The sequence below is a fragment of the Podarcis bocagei genome (genome assembly GCF_964188305.1).
Source record: "Podarcis bocagei genome assembly, chromosome: 1".
Lineage (NCBI taxonomy): Eukaryota > Metazoa > Chordata > Lepidosauria > Squamata > Lacertidae > Podarcis > Podarcis bocagei.
The window spans coordinates 19,878,308-19,900,450 of NC_138125.1; the positions used below are offsets into that span (position 1 = coordinate 19,878,308).

Here is a 22,143-nt window from a genome sequence, read left to right on the forward strand (position 1 = left end):
ATTTAAAACATGCTGGCGATGTTCAGCACAAGGTGGCTCATAAAGAATAAGAAAGTCGTCACAAGCTCGAATAAATACAACAACCTGGTTGCCTTCTGGAAGTCAGCAAGAAGCCAAATGAAACTAGATCTGGGTGGTGCATCATTGTGTCACATGTTCCATCTCCACGGGCAGTGATGCTTTTGAACACTATTTGCTGAAAACTTCGGAAGGGGAGAGTGCTTTTGTGCTCAGGTCCTGCTTGCAGGTTTCGCAGAGGCATTCGTCTGGCCACAACAACAACAGGATGCTCGGTTAGATGGACCATTGGCCTGGTCCACCCGGATCTTTTTATGGTCTTCCTTATAACCTGAAGGAGCGTCTCCACCCCCATCGTTCAGCCCGGACACTGAGATCCAGCGCCGAGGGCCTTCTGGCGGTTCCCTCATTGCGAGAAGTGAGGCTACAGGGAACCAGGCAGAGGGACTTCTCGGTGGTGGTGCCCGCCCTGTGGAACGCCCTCCCATCAGATGTCAAAGAGATAAATAACTACCTGACATTCAGAAGACATCTTAAGGCAGCCCTGTTCAGGGAAGTTTTTAATATGTAAAACTGTACTGTTTTTAACACTTGATTGGGAGCCGCCCAGAGTGGCTGGGGAAACTCAGCCAGATGGGCGGGGTATAAATAAAAATATTATTATTATTATTATTATTATTATTATTATTATTATTAGTAACTGCAGTTGTAGAGCACATGCTTTGCTTGTATGAGGTTCCAGGTCCAATTCCTACTTCTTCTAGTTGAAAGGACTTGAATCTCAGGGTCATGTGTTTGAGCCCTACGCTGGGCAAAAAGGATTCCTGCATTGCAGGGGATGGACTAGATGGCCCCCACGGTTCCTTCCAACTCTATGGTCCATTTTTTTTAGAGGCATGGGAGTGCCTGTCATGTGACTACTTCTCGCACTGCTCAAAAAACACCAGACATCCATGACAAGAATACAGTGGAACCTCGTGTTACGTACTGCCCTCCTTACAAATGCTTCAGATTACGAGCTCCGCTAAGTAGATGCCGCTTTTTATGAACTTTGCCCTGGGATGTGAGCGGAAGTCGTGCGCCGGCGGTGCAGCAGCAACGGGAGGCACCATTAGCGAAAGCGCGCCTCATGTTAAGAATGGTTTCGGGTTACAAATGGACCTCTGGAATGAGTTTGTAGCCGCAGTTACCACTGTAATCAAAAGTGTCTAGGCTGATGTAGAAAGTGGAGTACCCCCCCAAAAAAAGATGGACTTCCACCACTATTAAAATAAGCTGGAAATAGTTATGTTGACACTATTCCTGTGCCACTATAAGTAACATCCAAAGGAGCATTTCAGGCAGATCTTGTTGGACTCCAACGTCCATCGACCCCGGCCAGCACAGCCAATAGTCAGGGATGATGGGAGTTGTAGTCATCCAACAAAACATCTGGAGACAGCTTCCCCATTCCTGCTTTAAATGGAGTGTATGACACACAGTATGATCATTTCTCATGTTACCCTGCCATTTTTTGATGCTGGAACAGCAATTGACTGGCTCACCATTCCATTGAACAGGTGGTTCAGCAATCCATTCCTTAGGCATCCAGGCCCCTTAAAGCAAGACTGGGCCAACTCATGGTCTGTAGTCTCCATCCACAATGACTGGCTCATGGTGAGTTGCCCTGTGGTGGCTGTAGGAAAGGCCTTGACGTCTTGGATGCAGCGTGTGGTCCATCTGTTACTCTTAGTCCTAGCATAGATGGAAGAAGCAGTAACTGTTCCATTGATTCCATATTGGATTTCCTTACCCTCTCTGCCCACCCTCCTATAAGGCCCAGCTCCAGGAATCCATGGGCCTTGAGGAAAAGACCTTCAAAATTTCAGCCTCTGTTGCCAGTGGGGTCCAAGTTTTGGAACGGCATCAGAGATTCAGGGCACGCTGATAATTTACTTTTGTTCTTGCACTTGGCTTTGTGAGCTGCTGTGTCGTTCACATTCGTCCTGACAGAAGGAGCTGTGTCAGGGCCCATGCAGAAAGATGCCTGTGGGCCCCTTTGCAGTGCCAGGGCCCTGGGCAGCTGCCCAGATTGCTTGGGTGGAGTTGCCAAAGCTGCCTTCTATGTTGCTTTGCTTATTTCTTCAACTTTTCCAGGGTAGGTACCAAGGACAGAGAGACATGGCAATGCTTACCTGTCCATCTTTCTTCTCCCTATGTTGACACTGTTTGATTTCTTCCCTCAGTATCACGGGGAGAGATAAAACACGTATTATACATGGGAACACAAGAAGAGATCTCTGATGAAGATGAAACAAAGCAAAGCCACACATGCTAGTCCTCTACTTACACACGGAATGATCTCTGCTGTTGCATTTCCAACACAAATTAGGTTTGGTCATTGAAAAATGTGGACCTATACAAAATTCTTCTCTATCCTTAAACTCTGCCCCTTTCATTACAAATGTGAAAAAGGAGATTATTTCCTTCAAGAAAAATAAAAAGGTGAGAAGGAGTTGATCCTCTTTCAGTCTCGTATGTTTTATTTTCAAGGATTCATAACCAGTATGGTTTCTTTAAAGAGTTCAGCGCTTACACATATGTGAGCCAGATTTCTGTGGTACTAATTAGATGCTTACTGTTTTGCTCTGTGTCAAATGATGGTCAAGGCATGAAATGTTACTCGTTTGAGTAACATTACTCACCTGAGACGGTTTCCTTCCAGCAAGAGATTAGCCAGAGGGATAAATTGTTTTAGTCTCAATGAAATTAGCTCCTGGTTTTTGCATCTTTATTAATAAGAAACAGACATCTACTATTTAGAGGCAGATCTTTTCCCTGTTTCCTTTCCTTTCCATTTTTTTTATGGCTAAGGAAATACCTATGCAATTTTCACTTCAGAAATCTCTTGACTGAAACAACGACTGCTTCCTTAGCATCCTTTTGGGGTAGAAGGGAACCAACTGGCCAGCATGGTTCTGAGGATTTATGAGAGTCCCCCTGCCTCCAATTTCAAGACTTAATTACACTCTTAGCATTTCTTCTGACTTTTGGCCTTTCTCCACTGCCTCAGTTCTCCATCTTGGTCTGAAATCCATCTTCCTTTCAGTCACCATTCCAAACTGTAGAGAAATAATGTGTTTAGGGGGTGTGCGGGTGGTGCGAGCTTTCCTACAGAGCAGGAGAGGGGAACCTTTGGCTCTCCAGTTATCAATGAGATACAACTCCCACCATCCCTGACTTACTGGGGTTGAGGGGAGTTAGAATTCTGGATGCCCAAATTTCCCCCACGCCTGCTATAGAGCCAAACAACACGTGGTTGGATGACAAAATACTCTTTTGGTTCCTTTTCGTCTGGAAATAGGCGTGGCCCTCAAGAATGCAGAAGTTGGGCATCCCAGGTTTAGAATGTGACTGCCATGTTGGTTCCAGAGAACATGATTAACTAAATGGAGAATGGGACACACATTTCTCTTGCTGAGGGAGCATTCAAATTTCACTGTGTTCTTTCAGAAGAAAAAGGTTTCATAAAGTTGGGAATGAGTTCAACAAAAGCAATTGTGAGAACAAGATACTGGGCTACAGTGGCTTTGGGCTTGATCCACCAAGGCTTTTCTTACATTCAGCTACTTTATTTTGTCCCATTAGTGCCCTTGGTTTCCTTGCCTCTAGATGCCTCTAGGAATATTTCATTAGCTTAGGTCAATTCATTTTGCCCATGCTTTTCAGATTATGTATACAGGTTATGTAAAGTGTGTCTGTGTTCAATTAATGGATTGGAGGAAGAATACATATGGTCTGGGGGGGAAAGGAGAAGAGAATTTTCTAATGTCCCAAGTGTGCAGTGTTTTACTTGCTCTTTCAGAGTTAACTGGCAGTATGGGGCTAACTCTGTTCAGAATAAACGGGCAATGTAAAATATACATGATCAGTTAGTTTCTCTCTGCAGCAATTTCTTTGATGTTTGCCAGAGTGTCTATTTATAAAATTTGTGCTCAGAGGCGGGATTGCATGTGATCCTTCATTTCCTCCCAGCATTTCATGTATTTCATTTCCTTGTTAAATTTTCTTTAAAATTAGGAAAAGTACAAGAAGGAAAACTCAACCCCTTGGGGGTCCCAGTAACAAACATGCTTTGTGCTTGTCTCTTTCTTGCTGCAGGTTGATGATACAGCTACAGTTTCTGTTCAGAACAGCGATGTGAAGACTTCATAACAAGGGAGATGCAAGGTTACACTGTGTGTCAGCTTTCCAGGTCAAAACAGCAGCAGCAGCAGCAACAAAATGAGCTTCTTTAATTTTATTTGTAGCCCCACGAATCTGCAACCTGTCCTGTAGGGCACTATTGTTTGCTGACACAAAGGATGGGAGGCAGATCAACACTCAATCTGCTGGTCTAAGGAAGCAGGAAAGTATTGGGGTGGTGTGACAAGCCCTGCTTAACTCTCAACTCTACCAGCACTAGGGCTTTAAATATCTACCAGCATTATGGGGGCTACATCATAATGCTTTAAAGAGGACAACCCTCTATTCTGAAAGGATAACAGAGGACAGTGCTCTGAAGGTGTACTCTATTTAAAGGGAGTAAAAGATAAAGAAATCTACAACAACAACAAAAGGTGTACAGGGACCTTGAAGTTGCTCACCTACAGATTACCTGCTCACAGTATTCTCTTCTAGGGTAGCATGCACTATTTATGTCCTTAAATTATAGGAATTATTTCTCCATTGGCATCTATAAATATAAATCACCATTTGTAAATTCTGTGCCTATCAGTGTCCTCTGTTCCCCTCTTTTTGGTGTGATGCATTTTTTTTCTTTTTCGACAGTGAGTGCAAAATTGACCACCCTAACTAGTACGTTGAAGTCAACTTGGAAGCTAAAGAATGGAGCCTTGCATATTATTTCTCAAATTTTCCAGAAGTGAAGGTAGCCCATAACTGCTCAAAAAAGATCACAAAGCTAGTCACTGGGACACAGGCTTGCAATTGCTCCAATCAGCTGAGTCCAAGGAATATCTCCCTCCCCCCAAGAGTGATCTAAGCCTACTTCCTCACTCAGGCAGCAAATATTGAAACGTATCCATCAAAGATGGGCAAGCAGGTGGTTGTAATTTTGGTTTCTTTCAGGATTATTTGAATGCTTTGCACTAAGAGGAACATTCAAGTTTGTGCTGAAATTTGCTTCAGGCAAACCTGGCAACTAACCAGGGATGGGGTGTATCCCTCCCCCTCCCCTCAAATTCCCCCAAACCCCCACACTGTTTCTGATTCCTATCAAAACTCATTTGGCCTACTTTGAAAATTCCCAAATGTTTTGTCCATGAAGAGGCTACCAAATTTTGTTGCAATTTTGGTTTACACACTTGCCTGGAAATACAGGGAACAAGCTGGCCTTATTGAAACTATATAACCAAGATGCTTTGCCTGTGGAAGAATCTCTGTAATAACTTTGAAATTCAGTTCAGGCAAAGCTTGGTGGCCACATAAGCCAGAGAGATGGAACCTATCCCCATCTAGATCAGTGTTTCCCAAACTTGGGTCTCTAGCTGTTTTCAGACTACAATTCCCACCATCCCTCCTCACCACTGGTCTTGCTAGCTAGGAATTATGCGAGTTGTATTCCCAAAAACAGCTGGAGACCCAAGTTTGGGAAACACTGCTCTAGATGTTGCTAGACTTCAGCTCCCATCATCCCTGAGGTTGGCTGGCCGAGGCTGATGGAAGCTCCAGGTCAAAAGTTCCCCAACACTGTTGCAGGCACTCATGGGTGCAGGGTGACCACTTGGCAGCACTTAGAAACATGAATATCCTGAGACTTTTGCAAGAACATTCCCTCCACACAAACATTTTCCATTCAGATTCTTAGAATCATAGAATCATAGAGTTGGAAGAGACCACAAGGGCCATCGAGTCCAACCCCCTGCCAAGCAGGAAACACCATCAGAGCACTCCTGACATATGGTTGTCAAGCCTCTGCTTAAAGACCTCCAAAGAAGGAGACTCCACCACACTCCTTGGCAGCAAATTCCACTGTCGAACAGCTCTTACTGTCAGGAAGTTCTTCCTAATGTTTAGGTGGAATCTTCTTTCGTGTAGTTTGGATCCATTGCTCCGTGTCCGCTTCTCTGGAGCAGCAGAAAACAACCTTTCTCCCTCCTCTTTGTGACATCCTTTTATATATTTGAACATGGCTATCATATCACCCCTTAACCTCCTCTTCTCCAGGCTAAACATGCCCAGCTCCCTTAGCCGTTCCTCATAAGGCATCGTTTCCAGGCCTTTGACCATTTTGGTTGCCCTCCTCTGGACACGTTCCAGTTTGTCAGTGTCCTTCTTGAACTGTGGTGCCCAGAACTGGACACAGTACTTCTTAATATGTTTCACATGAGAAACAAACCCCATTTTTAAAATTGAATTTAGGAAAAACTCCAGTGACAATCCTAACATGCCCTATATTAAATGTGCATGGTTTGAAAACCAAGTAAACAAGGAGAAAACAAGAAGATGACAATGCAGTTAGAATTCAAAGGACATTTAATTTGGAGCCGCTTGTGCTGTACTGTCATGTTCTAAGAAGTTTCACATTGACATTAACACACAGGTCACTCAAAAACCCTACTGATTTTAAGCACTCTCTTCTTGAAACTAACTCTGAGAGGGCAAGCTCTGCAGAAAGGAGATAAAAGAAAGAAAGGAAGGATCTGGTAAGGTGTGTGAGCAGGGATTCCGGAAGAAAGCTAAAAAAAATATTACAATCCCCTGCATTCCTTTCAGTGTCTCCGGGAAAGTTCGGATAGCAGGAGCGAGAAAGGGAATAAGGAGGATTAACAACAATATCACTGTAGCAAGGCACACACTCAAGAATACTTAAAGCTTGGATCTATCGTTCTGCTGGGAAATTACATATTAGAGTTGGTGCTGATAATGCCCTCTCCTGGCGATGCTATTGCAGCTCCTAAGTCTAGGTGTCAGTTATTCCAGAGACCTGCGTACATACAAGGCAGGCAGGATAAAATGTACTGTAGTCACAGGCAGCGATCGGTGCGAAATGTCACACAGCTCCCTCTCCTCCCCCACCTCGCTGTAGGTAAATTATTTTAATAAGGTAAGAGATACCACAGCACAATGTGTGTGCGCGCATGTGTGTGTGTGTGTGTGCATGTGTGTGTGTGTTTTACCCCCTAAATAATGTTCTCTGTGTCATCTGTATATTTATGATAGCTCAAAGACATGGGTGTGTGGATCTAATTAAAAATGTGAAAGGGTTTAGCAGCCTGCTGCTTCCCTTTGAGTCTCCTGTTGCCAACTCTTGGCAGCTCTGCTGTCAGCGAGCCAAATGTTTAGTCTTCAGCTGAACTACTGCCAGGGTGTCGCACGGCATTCTGGGATGGTAGAGCCTGGAGGTACTATGTTAAAACTATCTCACAGAAGGAGGATGTGTTGTGTGTAGGGCTCCGCATTCAAATTGGCCACCGGTAAGTTGTGGAGGGGGAAGCAGTGGAGGAAACCCACTCCTGCCTGGTGAGCCTTAGGGCCTTGCCAATGACAGAAAAGCCCCAGACTTCTCCCTTAGTGCAATACTTGGTGCAAGCCTAAACCAGCGACAAAAGTGCAGCAAACTTCCTCTGCAATTAAGGGCTGGTGGAGAGAAGTAGTGTTTGTGTCATGAGGAAATAGTTCTGCTCCTGTTTGTAAACCAGCTTGCAGCTCTCCATTTTGCAAGAGAAGGGCTGTGGATTAAATTGAGGAAAACAAACCGAAAGGTCCATACATGACAAATTATTGTTGCTTAGGGCAGAGTATAATTTGGCATTGTGTTCAACATGAATTTTTTTCAGCTGTGTGTGTATGTGTGAACATGCCAATTACAGTTTCTTGCCCCCCCCCATCTGAAGTTCAGTTCCACATCAGTTTATGTTTTTTTTTATTATTTTTATAAGTCCTCATGAAAATTCACCAAAATGTTCTAGTGAAGTGGGCATCCTTTTTCTATTCGTGGAAGCACCCTGTGCGATTCAGAACCCTTCTTTTCCAGGACTCTTAATTGTGCAGGGAGCCTCCATGGGTTGCAGAAATTGAAGCTAAATGGGTAGGGCTGTCACAGTGTAGGCACACGCTGCTCTTTCTATATTGCCCCTTCACAGCAATAATGACTTTGGGTTTTTTTCTTCAAAAGATATTTATTAAAGTTTTTAAAAATATAACAATGAAAAAAAATAAATAAAAAGAAACAAAATACAACATAAAAACAGTTAAAAAACAAATAATTTTCCATAACATATCTTCCTTACGCTTATTTCCCCAGACCTCCTCATACCTCCCTTCTTTGTATTCCACTTCAATTTGTTAGTTCAGCAAATCCTTACCATTAAGCTTTTACCCATTTATAAACCTTTTTTTTTCGTATCTCCTAAAGCATTACAGCTGGAAACCCCTTAGTTTCTATCCAACATCCTTCTAACATTCATTAATTTTACAATATTTCTGTAAATAGTCTTTAAATTTCTTCCAGTCTTCTTTCACCAACTCTTCTCCCTGGTCTCGGATTCTGCCAGTCATTTCTGCCAATTCCATGTAGTCGATCACCTTCATCTGCCATTCTTCCAGAGTGGGTAGATCTTGTGTCTTCCAATACTTTGCAATGAGTATTCTTGCTGCTGTTGTAGCATACAAACAGCAGTAATGACTTTGGTACTGGCCTAAGAAATCTTGCTGCCCGATTGTCCTTATCGCCAGTTTAAATGCTTCAGATACCAATCCTCCACCTCATCTATTCCTCATGCCCCCAAATCCCATGCAAACTGTAACCAGTTGCTCTTGTGCTCAGATTGTGTTTGTAGCCTTCGCACAAGTATCTGGCTGGTCATAGTGAGAACAGGATGCTGGGCTAGGTGGCCATTGGCCTGATCCAGCAGGATCTCCTTATAGTTTTACTCAGCAGCATGGCAGGGTGGGCCTTTCATCGTCGTCATCATCATCATCATCATCTATTGAAATTATATATCGCCCTATACCCGGAGGTCTCATGGCGGTTCACAGAACAAAATCATAATATAAAACCACAAAATATATAATCAAAATAAAAACAACAACCCAATAACCCCCACCCCAAACCCCACATTTTAAAAGGGCACAGGATGGGAATCAAATCAAACCAAGGCCTGGTTAAAAAGGAAAGTCTTTGCCTGGTGCCTAAAGGTGTATAATGAAGGCACCAGGCGAACGTCCCTGGGGAGAGCATTCCACAGACGGGGAGCCACTGCAGAGAAAGCCTGTTCTCGTGTTGCCACCCTCTGGACCTCTCAAGGAGGAGGCACATGAAGGAGGGCCGCAGAAAATGATCTCAGGGTCTGGTTAGGTTCACATGGAAAGAGGCGGTCCTTGAGGTGTTGCAGTCCTGAGCCATTTAAGGCTTTATAGGTCAAAACCAGCACTTTGAATTGGGCCCGGAAACTATTTGGTAGCCAGTGCAGTCAGACCAGGATCGGTGTAATATGCTTAAACCGTCTTGCTCTGGTGAGCAAGCTGGCCGCTGAATTCTGCACTAGCTGACTGCTCCTTCAGGGGAAGTGTAACACCATCAAGACCATCTGGTCTAGGGAAACAATCACCAAGAGTGCCCCAGTCTTATATGAACTGAGTTTCAGTTTGTTGGCTCTCATCCAGTCCATAACTGAGGCAAGACACTGGTCCAGCACTTCCACTGCCTCACCTGCAGATGTAAAGGATAAACAGAGTTGAGTGTCATCAGCATACTGCTGACAACAAACCTCCAGATAACCCCACCCAGGGGTGGGGATAGGGGGATAGGGGGATAGGATTGAGCCCTGCGGAATCCCAAGCTGAAGGTTCCATGGGGTTGAAAAGCATCCCCCAAGCAACACCCTCTGCGAGCAACCATCCAAGTAGGACTGGAACTACAGCAAAGTGGTGCCACCCAATCCTAGTTCGCTCCAGAAGGATACCATGGTCAGTGGTATCGAAAGCTGCTGAGAGGTCGAGAAGAATTAACAGGGACATGTTTCCCTTGTCTCTCTCTCAACAGAGGTCATCATGCATGGCGACCAAAGCAGTTTCTGTGCCAAAACTGGGCCTAAACCCCAATTGAAATGGATCCAGAAAATCAGTTTCTTCCAAAAGCACATGGATCCGGTCTGTGACCACTCACTCCAGAACCTTGCTCAGGAAAGGGAGATTAGCCACTGGCCAGTAGTTTGGTTTTCCAAATCCACTCTCTAAAGCAGGAGTAGGGAACCGGTAGCACTAGACTATAATTCCCATCAGCCCCATCTAGCATGGCATTGTTGCCCAAAACCATCTGAAATGCCTCTGGTGCTCTATCCCTGCTTCAAAGTGCCACCAAATGGTACAGGGGAGCAGGAGAGTGTCTCTCATCATTAAGAACACCATAGTTCATTACCTGAAGAGTATGTAGGTTTCTGCGAGGCGGGTCACACTGATAACAAGCAAGAGACTTTAGTGACCTGATTGTGAACAGAACAGGACTGTCAAACAGGGGCAAAACAACTGCTTATATGCATTTCTGAAGGCCTGGGCCACTCCCACTCTCAACGTGATTGGCTGTTTAACCCCCCAAGCTACGAATTGTAACCCAGAGCTTAAGAGCCAATGCTAGTAGCCCAAACCCTGACAGTACTATGTGATTGGACATCATGTATCAAATCAAAACACATGGCTCTGAATCCTAGTCCAGATTCTAGCTCAGGCGAACACAGACCACTGCATGCATAACATAACCAAAACAGGGAGACATGTCAAACATCCTGTGCTATTTCTGCTGGTACCGCTACTTAAGCAGAAAGTGACATATGTGCTTGGGACCTTTATTCACAAAAGCAGATATATAATAGTTACGAGGGTGGGATTCTTATTATTTCTTCAAATGGTTAATTTGCTGCTAGACGCAACCGTGTGCCATTTCCCCTTCAAAGTGCTGACTGGCTTGTTATTGCATGTGGTGCCGAGGTGTTGCAAAAGAAAAGGAGAGAAAGAGGGCTAGAGAAAAGAAAAGAGAGCCTTCCTCCTTTCTGTGAAATTGGCTTAATTGAGCAACATCTGTGCAGCACGCCTGCACCTTCCCATCCCGCCCCCAACTCACCCTGGCCTGCAATAACTTTTCAGAAAGCCATTTCTTTATTTGGGAAGTGTGTCCATAGCTGAGAATGTGCCATTTTCATTTCAGAAACCAGACACTGTGGATATTTATTGCACCCTTAATCCAATAGGGTCCTGTAACACATGTCGAACACATTCCAGAAACATTCACGATCGCAGTGGATGTTATTGGGAAACATGCATTTTCTCAGCAACAAAATTTTGGTATTTTACCACTGGGGTGGGGTTGGGGTTGGGGGTGGGGATGCGACAAACCTGGAATGAGACAGAAGCACTCTCTCCGAGGAAAGAAATCTATGCAACAAATAAGTAATGGCTATGCATTTTGTGCAAGATTGACAGCCTCTGTCCAGAAATACAGATAATAGGATGCTCACAAAAGACTCATCATTGTAAGGTATCATGGGCTCAAGGGCTGTCACATGGAAGTTAGAGCAAGCTTATTTTCTCCTACTCTGGGAGGTAGGATCCATACCAATGGCTTCAAGTTACAGGAAAGGAGATTCTGACAAAACACCAGGAAGGACTTTCTGACAGTAAGAGATGCTGGACGATGGAACAGACTCCTTTGGAGCTAGAGATTCTCTAGCTCTCACACACCAGAGTGTGCTGGTTCCGTGGGTTTCTGTGAGGCATGGTCTGAGTCCAGTCCAAGGTCGAGGGTGCAGTATTGAGGCCGTCCGTCAAAGCTGAAGCTGGGTCCAAGGCAGGGAGTCGGGCGAGGTCAGAAGATCCGGCAGGACAGGGTGAAGGCAGGAACTGGCTAACAACAATGTTGCTCCTAACCCTAACCCTAACCCTAACCCTAACCCTAACCCCTAACCCCAACCCCAACCCTAACCCTAACCCTAACCCTAACCCTAACCCTAACCCCTAACCCCAACCCCAACCCCAACCCTAACCCTAACCCTAACCCTAACCCTAACCCTAACAGGTGACTCAGCTCTCCTGGCCTGGAGGTGAGCACTCCTCCTGCGGGAACTTAGTTCCCTCCACCTCTCTGCCCTGAGCCTCTGCAGCTCAGGAGAGGCTGAAGGGTTACCAGACCCAAAGGCAACCTCAGCCTCCCCTGATGGGGCTGAGAGTGGAGCACCTGCAGGCAATGGGTCCTCCATCACCTCAGGAGCCAGAGCAGACTCAGCTGGTGCCTGCACCTGAGGATCCAGCACAGGTGAGGACCCTTCAGGCTCATGGCCCAGCCCCGGCTCAGCTGGTTCTGGAGGTGGGGAATCCTGTGCAGGCTGGGATTCCTCAGGTTCAGCCTCCGAGTCTGAATCCCAGGCCATCACACAGAGTTTGAATGGCCATTTGTCATGGATGCTTTAGTTGATATTCCTGCATTGCAGAGAGTTGAACTAGATGACCCTCAGGGTCCCTTCCAACCCTGCAACTTGATGATTGTATGATTCTCTGAGCTGGTTTCTTTGGGAAAACTGGAGTGTACAGTGGTACCTCGAGTTACAAACGCCTCTGGTTACAAACGCTTCAGGTTACAAACTCCACTAACCTGGAAGAGTTACCTCGAGTTGAGAACTTTGCCCCAGGATGAGAATGGAAATCGTGTGCCGGCGGCGCAGCGGCAGCAAGAGGCCCCATTAGCGAAAGCACACCTCTAGTTAAGAGCAGTTTCAGGTTAGGAACAGACCTCTGGAACGAACTAAGTTCATAACTAGAGGTACCACTGTATATGCTTATAATGTCTGACAATTTTTATGTGCATTATAATGCATATAATACGTGAGAATTGTTTGTATTTTTAGCATAACTGGTAAAATGTAACACACTTCTTGTCGAGATGAAGGAGCAAAGTGGTACTTGGTGGCAGGGAATCTGCATGAATAAGCTCCGCATTGTGCTTTTTTCAGAAAAATCCATTCCAAGTCAGTCCTCAACACTACTTGGGGGGCTGTTTTTAAAAAGTTGTGCAGCGGGTCCTTGCTTTAATGTTAGTGTTTGCAATTTTAATGGAGAACTGTCATATATATTACTACTGCTTTGGATTGAAAGCCCCCTTGCTGAATTTCTTTGCAGATTAGGTGAGGTACACATTATTAAAATAAATAAAAAATAAATAAGATAGGGTCTGTGCCTGAGAGAGTCCTTATATTTATTTGCAAGGAGCCTGGTATAAGCAGAATCCCACTGTCAGTGGTGAAGAGGAAGGCTTGCTGTGGCCAATAATATCGCCATCCTCAGCAATATTTTTTCTTGCCATCCTCAGCCATTTTTTCTTTCTCCATAGGAGCAAATGTGTTGAAAATAAAATGGTAGATCACTGAGTATGGGAGTAAACCCAGTGAGAACTGGAAGAAAAGGAGGAAAACCTCTAGATGTACCACACGCAATCCCCCCCCCCCAACTTTAGACCCAACACATTTTGGAATAAATATTTCTACAGGAACGACAAAGACATAAATAATATGCAACTATGATGCAGACATAAAAACTGGGTGAAACTTTACACACTCACACAACTTCAACAAAAACAGTGCTTCATAGTTACTCAATTAGAAACCTCAGAGGACAGGAAAGAAGGAGGAGTCAAACTGGAATAATTAATCTGTGCAGCTAGATTGAACTGGAGTCCATTGGCTTCAAGCCATCAATGCCCATTAAATAAATTTCTATAGTAATCTCTTCACCTGGTGGCCTTTTCCTCTGCATTATGGATTCTTCTTCATTGCCGTGTGTTTGTGCTTTACACTAATCCGACAATTCAGAGATTAGACCAGTCTTTCTCAACCTTGGGTCCCCAGGTGTTCTTGAACTACAAATCCCATCACCCTTGACCATTGGCCATGCTGGCTAGGAACGATGGGAGCTGTAGCCCATCTGAAAGTTGAGAAAGGCTGGATTAGACCTTCTAGTTATCCGCACAAAATCATAGTGATCATGAACTGTCAATTATACAATAGGACACTGGGCTACCTTGCCTCACCCAAGCAATATTCACTTTGTTGCTCCAAGTCTTATTAGCAAGATTGGGATACTTCTTGAGCGTTGGCTACTGTCCTTTAACCGGTCACGTATTTGTAGAAATAAGCACGGCACTTCTGCTAGCAAGTCAGGCATAAGGCAAATCCACTTGGGGAATCCACTTGACACTCGGTGGAAGGTTAGATCTCCCGGGGCCTGGGTGAATTTCCCATTGCTCGTAGTACGACTCTGCAAAACTGCTAGATCCAAAGCAGCTGAGACAATAACTGAACACACCGATTAACTATAGTCAAACATCCCCTGTGCACTGAAGGTGTTCTAAGTGAGCTGAATCCATTGGTCTTCAGATGCATTTCTGACACGGCGGTAGCCTTTGTGCTGGAGTTGAAGTGGCCCCATCCGCCACTAGGTTAAAGAAAAAAGAAAGAACGGCTGATGGGAGGAGAGGAAGTATAAGCAGTGGAACCTGCTATCACTTCTAATTTCTGGAAGGGTATCGAAAGGAACAGAGCTCTGGCACGGGTGCATCACACACCTGAACTTTGCCTCTTTGATCTTTCCTCCGGGGTCCTTTTTGTTTTCCCCAGCCTGCTGCGGTGGAGAGGTAGGCCTCAGAAGCCTTCTGGCATCTAGCCCAGGCTTTGTGGGCCACTGGAGAGATGCATAGCTAGGTGCAGCAGTGCCCTGCGGCAGGTGTTAAAATGTTGTTCCTGGTTCCTTGGTGGTAATCACTGCAAAACAACCCTGTCTGCTCTCGTCGTATCAACAAGCAGCTTTCGCCCGGCTTGTTGCTAAGAGACGGGACGGTTGCTTACAAGTTGTTTGGTGCCTCTGACTTCCATAATTTATAATTTGTTATCTCAGCATCAAAATTGGTGTTCCGTTCCCCCCACCCCACCCCCCTTTGCTTAAATTTAATTTTATTTTGCCACAGACCTGATAATTGTTAAAAGGTTGTGCCTCGGACAGCCTTGCTGTTGCTCTTATTATACGCTTGCTTTTGTAAGGTTCGGAGGGTTGGTGGAGAAGGGACGGCAGGGAGAAGAATAAGAAAATGCTATTATAAACTGCAGATGAATATCATTTTTGCCCATTAACTTTTTGCATTATATGACTGGCTGGGTCAATGGATTCCCTCAAGATTTCCTCCCTATTGAAAAACATGCTTCTGTCCAACCAAGAAGGAAATGAATTGAAATGATTTCAATTTAAACAAGAAACAAGCCGTCTCTCGCAGCTCTACACTTCAGCACCTAATGGCTGAACTCATCAATCCTACTCTTGCGAAGTTCAGCACTATAGGCATTTAACCAGTGCCAGAAATTACCCATGTGCATTAATCTAGTTCTTGTGACTACACAAAGCTTACCTCGCTAAAGTGTTTTATACTTAACACTAGTTAAATCAGCCCTGCGAGGGGGGCGGCGGGCGGCGGGGGTAACACCGGAGTGGAAATGAGAATAATTTGTAGAGTTGTTAAGTTGCAAAATAATTCTGTCACAGTTCACTGGTTAAAGGGGGGGGGACTGACAAACTTATTACTATGGTCCCTGGTGGAAATTAAGAATACCAACCTGGAGTTAGGATTTAGTTGGCTGCTTAACAACATATTTATACACAAAGCGAGCCGGGCTGCATTGAGGGACATAGATTTGAATATTACAATGTCACCACCAGTGTGGCTTTAGTACTCTGCCACGGATGGAGCAATCCTGTCTGCTGTACTAGGTTTGGATTTGGGTGTGTGGAGTCCCTGCTGTCTAGCAATGTCTGGCACTGCTAGCCTCTGCCAGTGAGGAAGAGCCAAAAGGAATCTGCGCCCAGCTGTGGCGGAGGCGACTGCCATTGTAAACTTCAGCAACAAGGCATTTCAGGATGGGGGGAGAGGGGAGCTGGGCTGGCAGAGAATCCAGTGCATCCTGGCATAGGCCACATTCGGACAGTACATTTAGAGCACTGTGATGCCACTGCAAAGAATCCTGGGAACTGTAGTTTGTTAAGGGTGCTGAGAGTTTTTTGGGAGACCCCCTGTTCCCCTGAGAGAAATACAATTCCCAGAATGGTTCAACAACCAATCCCTCTTCACAGGGAACTCTGTGAAAGGAACAGGAGCCTCCTAACACTTCTCAGCTCCTTTAACAAGCTACAGCTCCCAGAATTCTTTGGGGGGGACTATGGCCGCTTAAAGTAGTATCATAGTGCTTTGAATTTATTGTGTGAATGTGGCCTTAGTCCTCTTGCTGCCGCACAATGAAGGAAAGAAAGTCACGTTAACCACAATATCTACATCTATTTCATAAATAAATAAATCTCTAGCATTGGAAATGTCCTCTATGGACAGCTGCTGGATTCCTAAAAACTGCTTTGATTTCACCCAAACACAATTTTTTGATTAAAGCAGCCTCACTGGTTCCCTATTTGAGTGCTGTGTTATTTGGTTCTACAGAGCACAGATTAACCATTCCCAGCATGAAGCAGTGGAAGGGAGAAACTGGTCCAATTGGGGAGCAATTTCATCTGTATGTGCAAACAAAACAAAGCAAAGTAATTACTCCAGAAATTGCCACAGGAATAGAATCAGATGCGTTTGCTTTGGGATGAAGAGAAATTAAATATGCAATGGGGCATTGCGCCCCCTCCCCACTTTGGCGGTGTAGGAAAGGGAGGCAAGGGAAGGAGAGAGAGAGAGATCACTAAGGATCAGATCAGTTTGGGAATGGCTAGGAAGAACCAGGAAAAGCTGGCTTATGCACTAGTAGTGAGTCCATTCTTTGAATATGATGCTGTCCTCACACAAGACGGAGGTATCAGCAGACTCAGGGGAACCTTAATGCTTGCATACATGATAAGTAAAAGGTAAAGGTAAAGGACCCTTGGATGGCTATGTCCAGTCAAAGGCGACTATGGGGTTGCGGTGCTCATCTCGTTTCAGGCCAAGGGAGCTGGCATTTGTCCACAGACAGCTTTCTGGGACATGTGGTCAGCATGACTAAATCACTTCTGGTGTAACAGAACACCGTGACGGAAACCAGAGCACATGGAAACGGCGTTTACCTTCCTGCTGTAGTGGGACCTATTTATCTATGTGCACTGGTGTGCTTTTGAACGGCTAGGGTGGCAGGAGCTGAGACAGAGCAATGGGAGCTCACTCCATCGTGGGGATTCGAACCACTGACTTTCTGATTGGCAAGCCCAAGAGGCTGAGTATTTTAGATCAGAGCGCCACCCGCATCCCACATGATAGATAGGAGAAAACCCTAAGGGGAAAACATCTACCAATCAGTGGGAACTGAGCATGCCAAGTAGGCACAGAATGCTGGCTTCCTATTGGTCTGGAACACAACAGTGAGGGGAAAGGGGATGGAATGGTGTGTCCAGGAAAAGGGCATGGAATAAGAACACTGCATACTGCAACATTATGTTACTGGCCCCACTTGTGCAAATGTACTAGTAAGGACCCGGCGGGATCCATGTGAAAGTGATTACAGCAGGGAAGAGGAGTGAAATAATTTGCTGGGATGGAATTTCACTGTCATCTTGCACTGTGGACTATATATCAGCATGTGTCCATAAACCTTACTGTATTATTTAGCGCTAAAGGGAGCTACTGGGTGACAGTGATGTTTCAGTGGGTTTGAAACTGCCTTATCAGCCCAACTAGTGAGATATTCTCTACTACTAGGCCATTGCACTGGGCTTGAGATTCTCTAGTCAGCAGCTCTGCAGGGCCACAGTCAGAGTTGAGCCTTTCTCAGGTCTGATATCTGGGATCCATTTTCATGGAAAGAGGACCTGGGGCCTTCTAAATGCAAAAAGTGTGCTTTGAAGTGCTCAAAATTTCAACCAAAGTGCTCCAGGGGTTGGAACAACTCCCTTTAGAGGAAAGATTTCAAAACTTGAGGCATTTTAGTACAGGGAGGTGAGGCAAGTAATGGAGGACATGACAAAGGCATGTGAAATTATGCACAATGTTTACTAGGGTTGAGAAGAAACTATTTATTTCCACAATTTATATACTGCTTAATCACACATGTGTTGGTGGGGGGGGGGAAGGCATATGGTCGACTAACAATGAGTTTAAGTGAATTAAAAATGAATTTAAACCATAAAATCAGAGTCAAGTTAAAAACCTGCTTCCATTTTTAAAAAAGAAAGTATTCATGAAGCACTGGAAGGTCAACAGGGAGCGGGGCCCCATTTGACCTCAGCCAGAAGGGAGTTTCACAAAATTGGGTGCACAATACTGAATGCACTGAATATTGAATCAAGATTTACTGGCAGATTACCTGGGTGAGCTCGAGTAGATCTGTAAGGGTTTATGATTCCCAGGTGTCTAACAAAGTCAATCTCATCCTCCCAAATTAGGTTGCTGAGATGAAGAAAACTAACCAGGAGTAGACTTTTGTGTGAAATCCCAGTAAGATCAATTTGGGGCTCATCCAGCCTTCCTTTTGTGCCATGTTTCTAGGCACAGGTCCGGGCTTTAAAGCTCTGTGTCTGAGAGTTTTGTTGTTGGGGGGTTTTTGTCCCAGGGCTTTCACTGGAGAAACCCTAAGTTTTACCTCTGAATCGGATCAAACAGCAATAAGGTTTTCTGCAGATTGACATTTGCTCTGATTCCTATGATGCCTGACAGTCTTGACAGACGGCACAAGGTAAGCCTTTCCTCTTTTTGACCATTTTCATTTTCATTTTTCAGTTTAACAACAATAACAATCAATTACGTTTACATACATACTTGCATTGACTTCCCTCCTCTCCTTCCTAGGTTTCTTGTAAAAACTGCATCTCCCCCTTAACTCCTTCTGTTTGTTACTCTCTACAATTCTTCAAAAATCACCTTTTAACTACTTGATATTAAATTAATCCTGCTGATGTATTTAATGTGTGCAATAATTTTTAGATAGTCCACATATCTCCCCCATTCTTTGTCAAACCTTCTTTCTTCTTGATTGCTTAATCTTCCTATAAGTTTTGCCATTTCTTCATAGTCCATTAACTTTGCTTGCCATTCTTCCTTCATTGGGACAGTGTCCTCTTTCCATCTCTGAGGCAAACCTATCCTGACCCAGTCTGATGTCACAAGTGCCTTGCCAGGATACTCCAAGTCAGCCTTTCTCAGCTTCATGTCCTCCAGAGGTTTTGGCCAATGGTCAGGGACCGCAGGGCTTGTATTCCAGCAACATCTTGTGAGCACCACTTACAGCCCTTAACTTTCCCATCCTACCATACCCTCAAAAAAACCCCAAAATTAAAAACTAGTCCTTGCTTCAAATAGACTACCTATTGTGTATTTTATGTACTGATTTTATTGTGCACCAATAAGTTATGACATTCTGAAGTTTTCTACAAAAAATAATATTAAACAATAATATAACTGTAGGATAGACAGCATCTTAAAAAGCAGAGACATCACCTTGCCGACAAAGGTCCGTATAGGTAAAGCTATGGTTTTCCCAGTAGTGATGTATGGAAGTGAGAGCTGGACCATAAAGAAGGCTGATTGCCGAAGAATTGATGCTTTTGAATTATGGTGCTGGAGGAGACTCTTGAGAGTCCCATGGACTGAAAGAAGATCAAACCTATCTGTTCTGAAGGAAATCAGCCCTGAGTGCTCACTGGAAGGACAGGTCCTGAAGCCGAGGCTCCAATACTTTGGCCACCTCATGAGAAGAGAAGACTCCCTAGAAAAGACCCTGATGTTGGGAAAGATGGAGGCCACAAGGAGAAGGGGACGACAGAGGACGAGATGGTTGGATAGTGTTCTCGAAGCTATAAACATGAATTTGACCAAACTGCAGAAGGCAGTGGAGGACAGGAGTGCCTGGCATGCTCTGGTCCATGGGGTCACGAAGAGTCGGACACGACTAAATGACTAAACAACAACAACAAGTGTAGGAAATTATGCGTTGAGCAGACCTGGGAAAGTTTTGCTCCTTCTCTCATAACACTAAAAACTCATGGGCATCTAATGAAGCAGAATGCCGAAAGATTCAGGACAGAGAAAAGAAAGTACCTATTCGCACAGCACAGAGATGAATTTTGCAGCTCCTTTCTACAGGAGGTGGTGACAGGCACTAAAGTGGATGGCTTTAAAAGAGGATTAGACAAATTCGTGGAGGTAAAGGTAAATGACCCCTGGATGGTTAAGTCCAGTCAAAGGTGACTATGGGTTTCGGCGCTCATCTCGCTTCCAGGTCGATGGAGCTGGCATTTGTCCAAAGACAGATTTCTAGGCCATGTGGCCAGCATGACTAAACCGCTTCTGGTGCAATGAAACACTGTGACAGAAACCAGAGCGCACGGAAACACCATTTACCTTCCTGCTACAGCAGTACCTATTTATCTACTTGCACTGGCATGCTTTCGAACTGCTAGGTTGGCAGGAGTTGGGACAGAGCAACGGGAGCTCATGGGGATTCAAACTGCTGACCTTCTGATCAGCAAGCCCAAGAGGCTCAGTGGTTTAGACCATAGCGCCACCCACGTCATGGTGGTAAAGGCTATGAATGGCTGCTAACTATGATGGAGGAGGAGGAGTTTGGATTTGATATTCCGCTCTATCACTACTCGAAGAAGTCTCAAAGTGGCTAACATTCTCCTTTCACTTCCTCCCCCACAACAAACACTCTGTGAGGTGAGTGGGGCTGAGAGACTTCAGAGAAGTGTGACTAGCCCAAGGTCACCCAGCAGCTGCATGCGGAGGAGTGGGGACGCGAACCCGGTTCCCCAGATTATGAGACTACCGCTCTTAACCACTACACCACACTGGCTCTCTATGCTCTGCCTTCACAGTTGGAGGCAGTATGCTTCTGAATACCAGTTGCTAGAACCCCCAGGAAAGGAGAGTGTTGTTGCCCTCAGGTCCTGTTTGCAGGCTTCCTTTAGGGTTCTGGAGGGTCACTGTGAGAACAGGATGCTGAACTAGATGGGACACTGACCTGATCCATCAGGCTGTGTGCCCACAGTGTGGTCAGACAAGAGGAGAGAGAAGAAGGAAGGGTAAAAAGAGAGAGAAAGAAGGGAGGTGTGTGGTTTTTTTAAACAGAAGTGGACTACCTCTAACATGCCAGATGTTGATGAACACTGATTTTCATCAGCCCCAACCAGGGATGATGAGAGTGATAGTTCCACAGCTTCTGGATGACACTAGGTTTATCACTCAGGTGCAGAAAAACAACAACAAAACTAAATTTGAGGAGCTGAGCCTTCTGTTTTAATTGGGACTGAGAACTGAGGGGTTAAGCCAAAATCTGCATGGAATTCAATACATTCTCACTGGACACATTTCACTTAAAAAAATAAATAGATCACCTTGTCGTTAGCTTTAAGTAATTGTGCCCAATTATTTCCACATCTCTTTGCTGGCCTTCTAGAATTCCAGACCCTTCGGAATCTATACTCTCTCATTCTCCTCTCCATGTGTGTGTGTGTGCGCGCGCGTGCACACACACACACACACACACACACACACACACACTCTTTGGTTGAGCCAGAAGGGGAAAAGGAATCAGAGGTGAGTTCCCATTACTAATTTAGCTGAAGCCCACCTGTGAAAACATGAGAAAGGTATCCAGGGGGCTGTCTTCGGTTGTGCACTCAGGTGCGTCCACAGTCTAATCAGCCGCTTCGTCTCTGGGCCTCTGCCAAAAAACTGATGAGTTATTCTACCATGCAAAATCAATGTCTGCTCAGCAGGCCAAATCCTAGGCTGGCGGGAGTTGGGGGTGGGAGGAAGACGGTAGCAAAAGCTGGTGGGCCATTATCCGTATATATCGTTCCAGAATTCAAATTTGATTGTTGTTGTTTTTAACTTCTTTTTCTTTTACAAGTACGCCCTCTTCTCTGAACTGCGGTCGCATTCGACGTGTTCCGAAGGAGAGAAAACACTTAGCGTTCGCGAAGGGCCAGGCAAGTTTTGAGAAAGGTTTGGAATGCTTCTTTTTCATGACCGATTTAAACCTCAGCACAGACAAGGGAGGAATGTGGCACGGGGGGGGGGGGGGGAAACATCCCCTGCAACTTGTTTCAAAAGTTCTAACATGCTCTTCTTTCTTCGGCTGCAAACAT

At 45.0% G+C, this 22,143-nt stretch overlaps 1 long non-coding RNA gene across 3 annotated transcripts in view; it reads right to left on the reverse strand.

Moving 5' to 3' along the window:
• Positions 1–8,679: 8,679 nt before the first annotated feature.
• The window catches only part of LOC308587515, a 63,877-nt gene continuing 50,413 nt past the window's right edge, over positions 8,680–22,143 (reverse strand). For 2 of the 3 annotated variants that reach the window (XR_014008419.1, XR_014008421.1), the window contains one exon: positions 8,680–9,712. This is a non-coding gene — a long non-coding RNA (uncharacterized lncRNA). Of the gene's footprint in view, positions 9,713–10,420; positions 10,485–22,143 lie in introns of all 3 variants that reach the window. The other variant, XR_014008420.1, reaches the window with a different exon arrangement.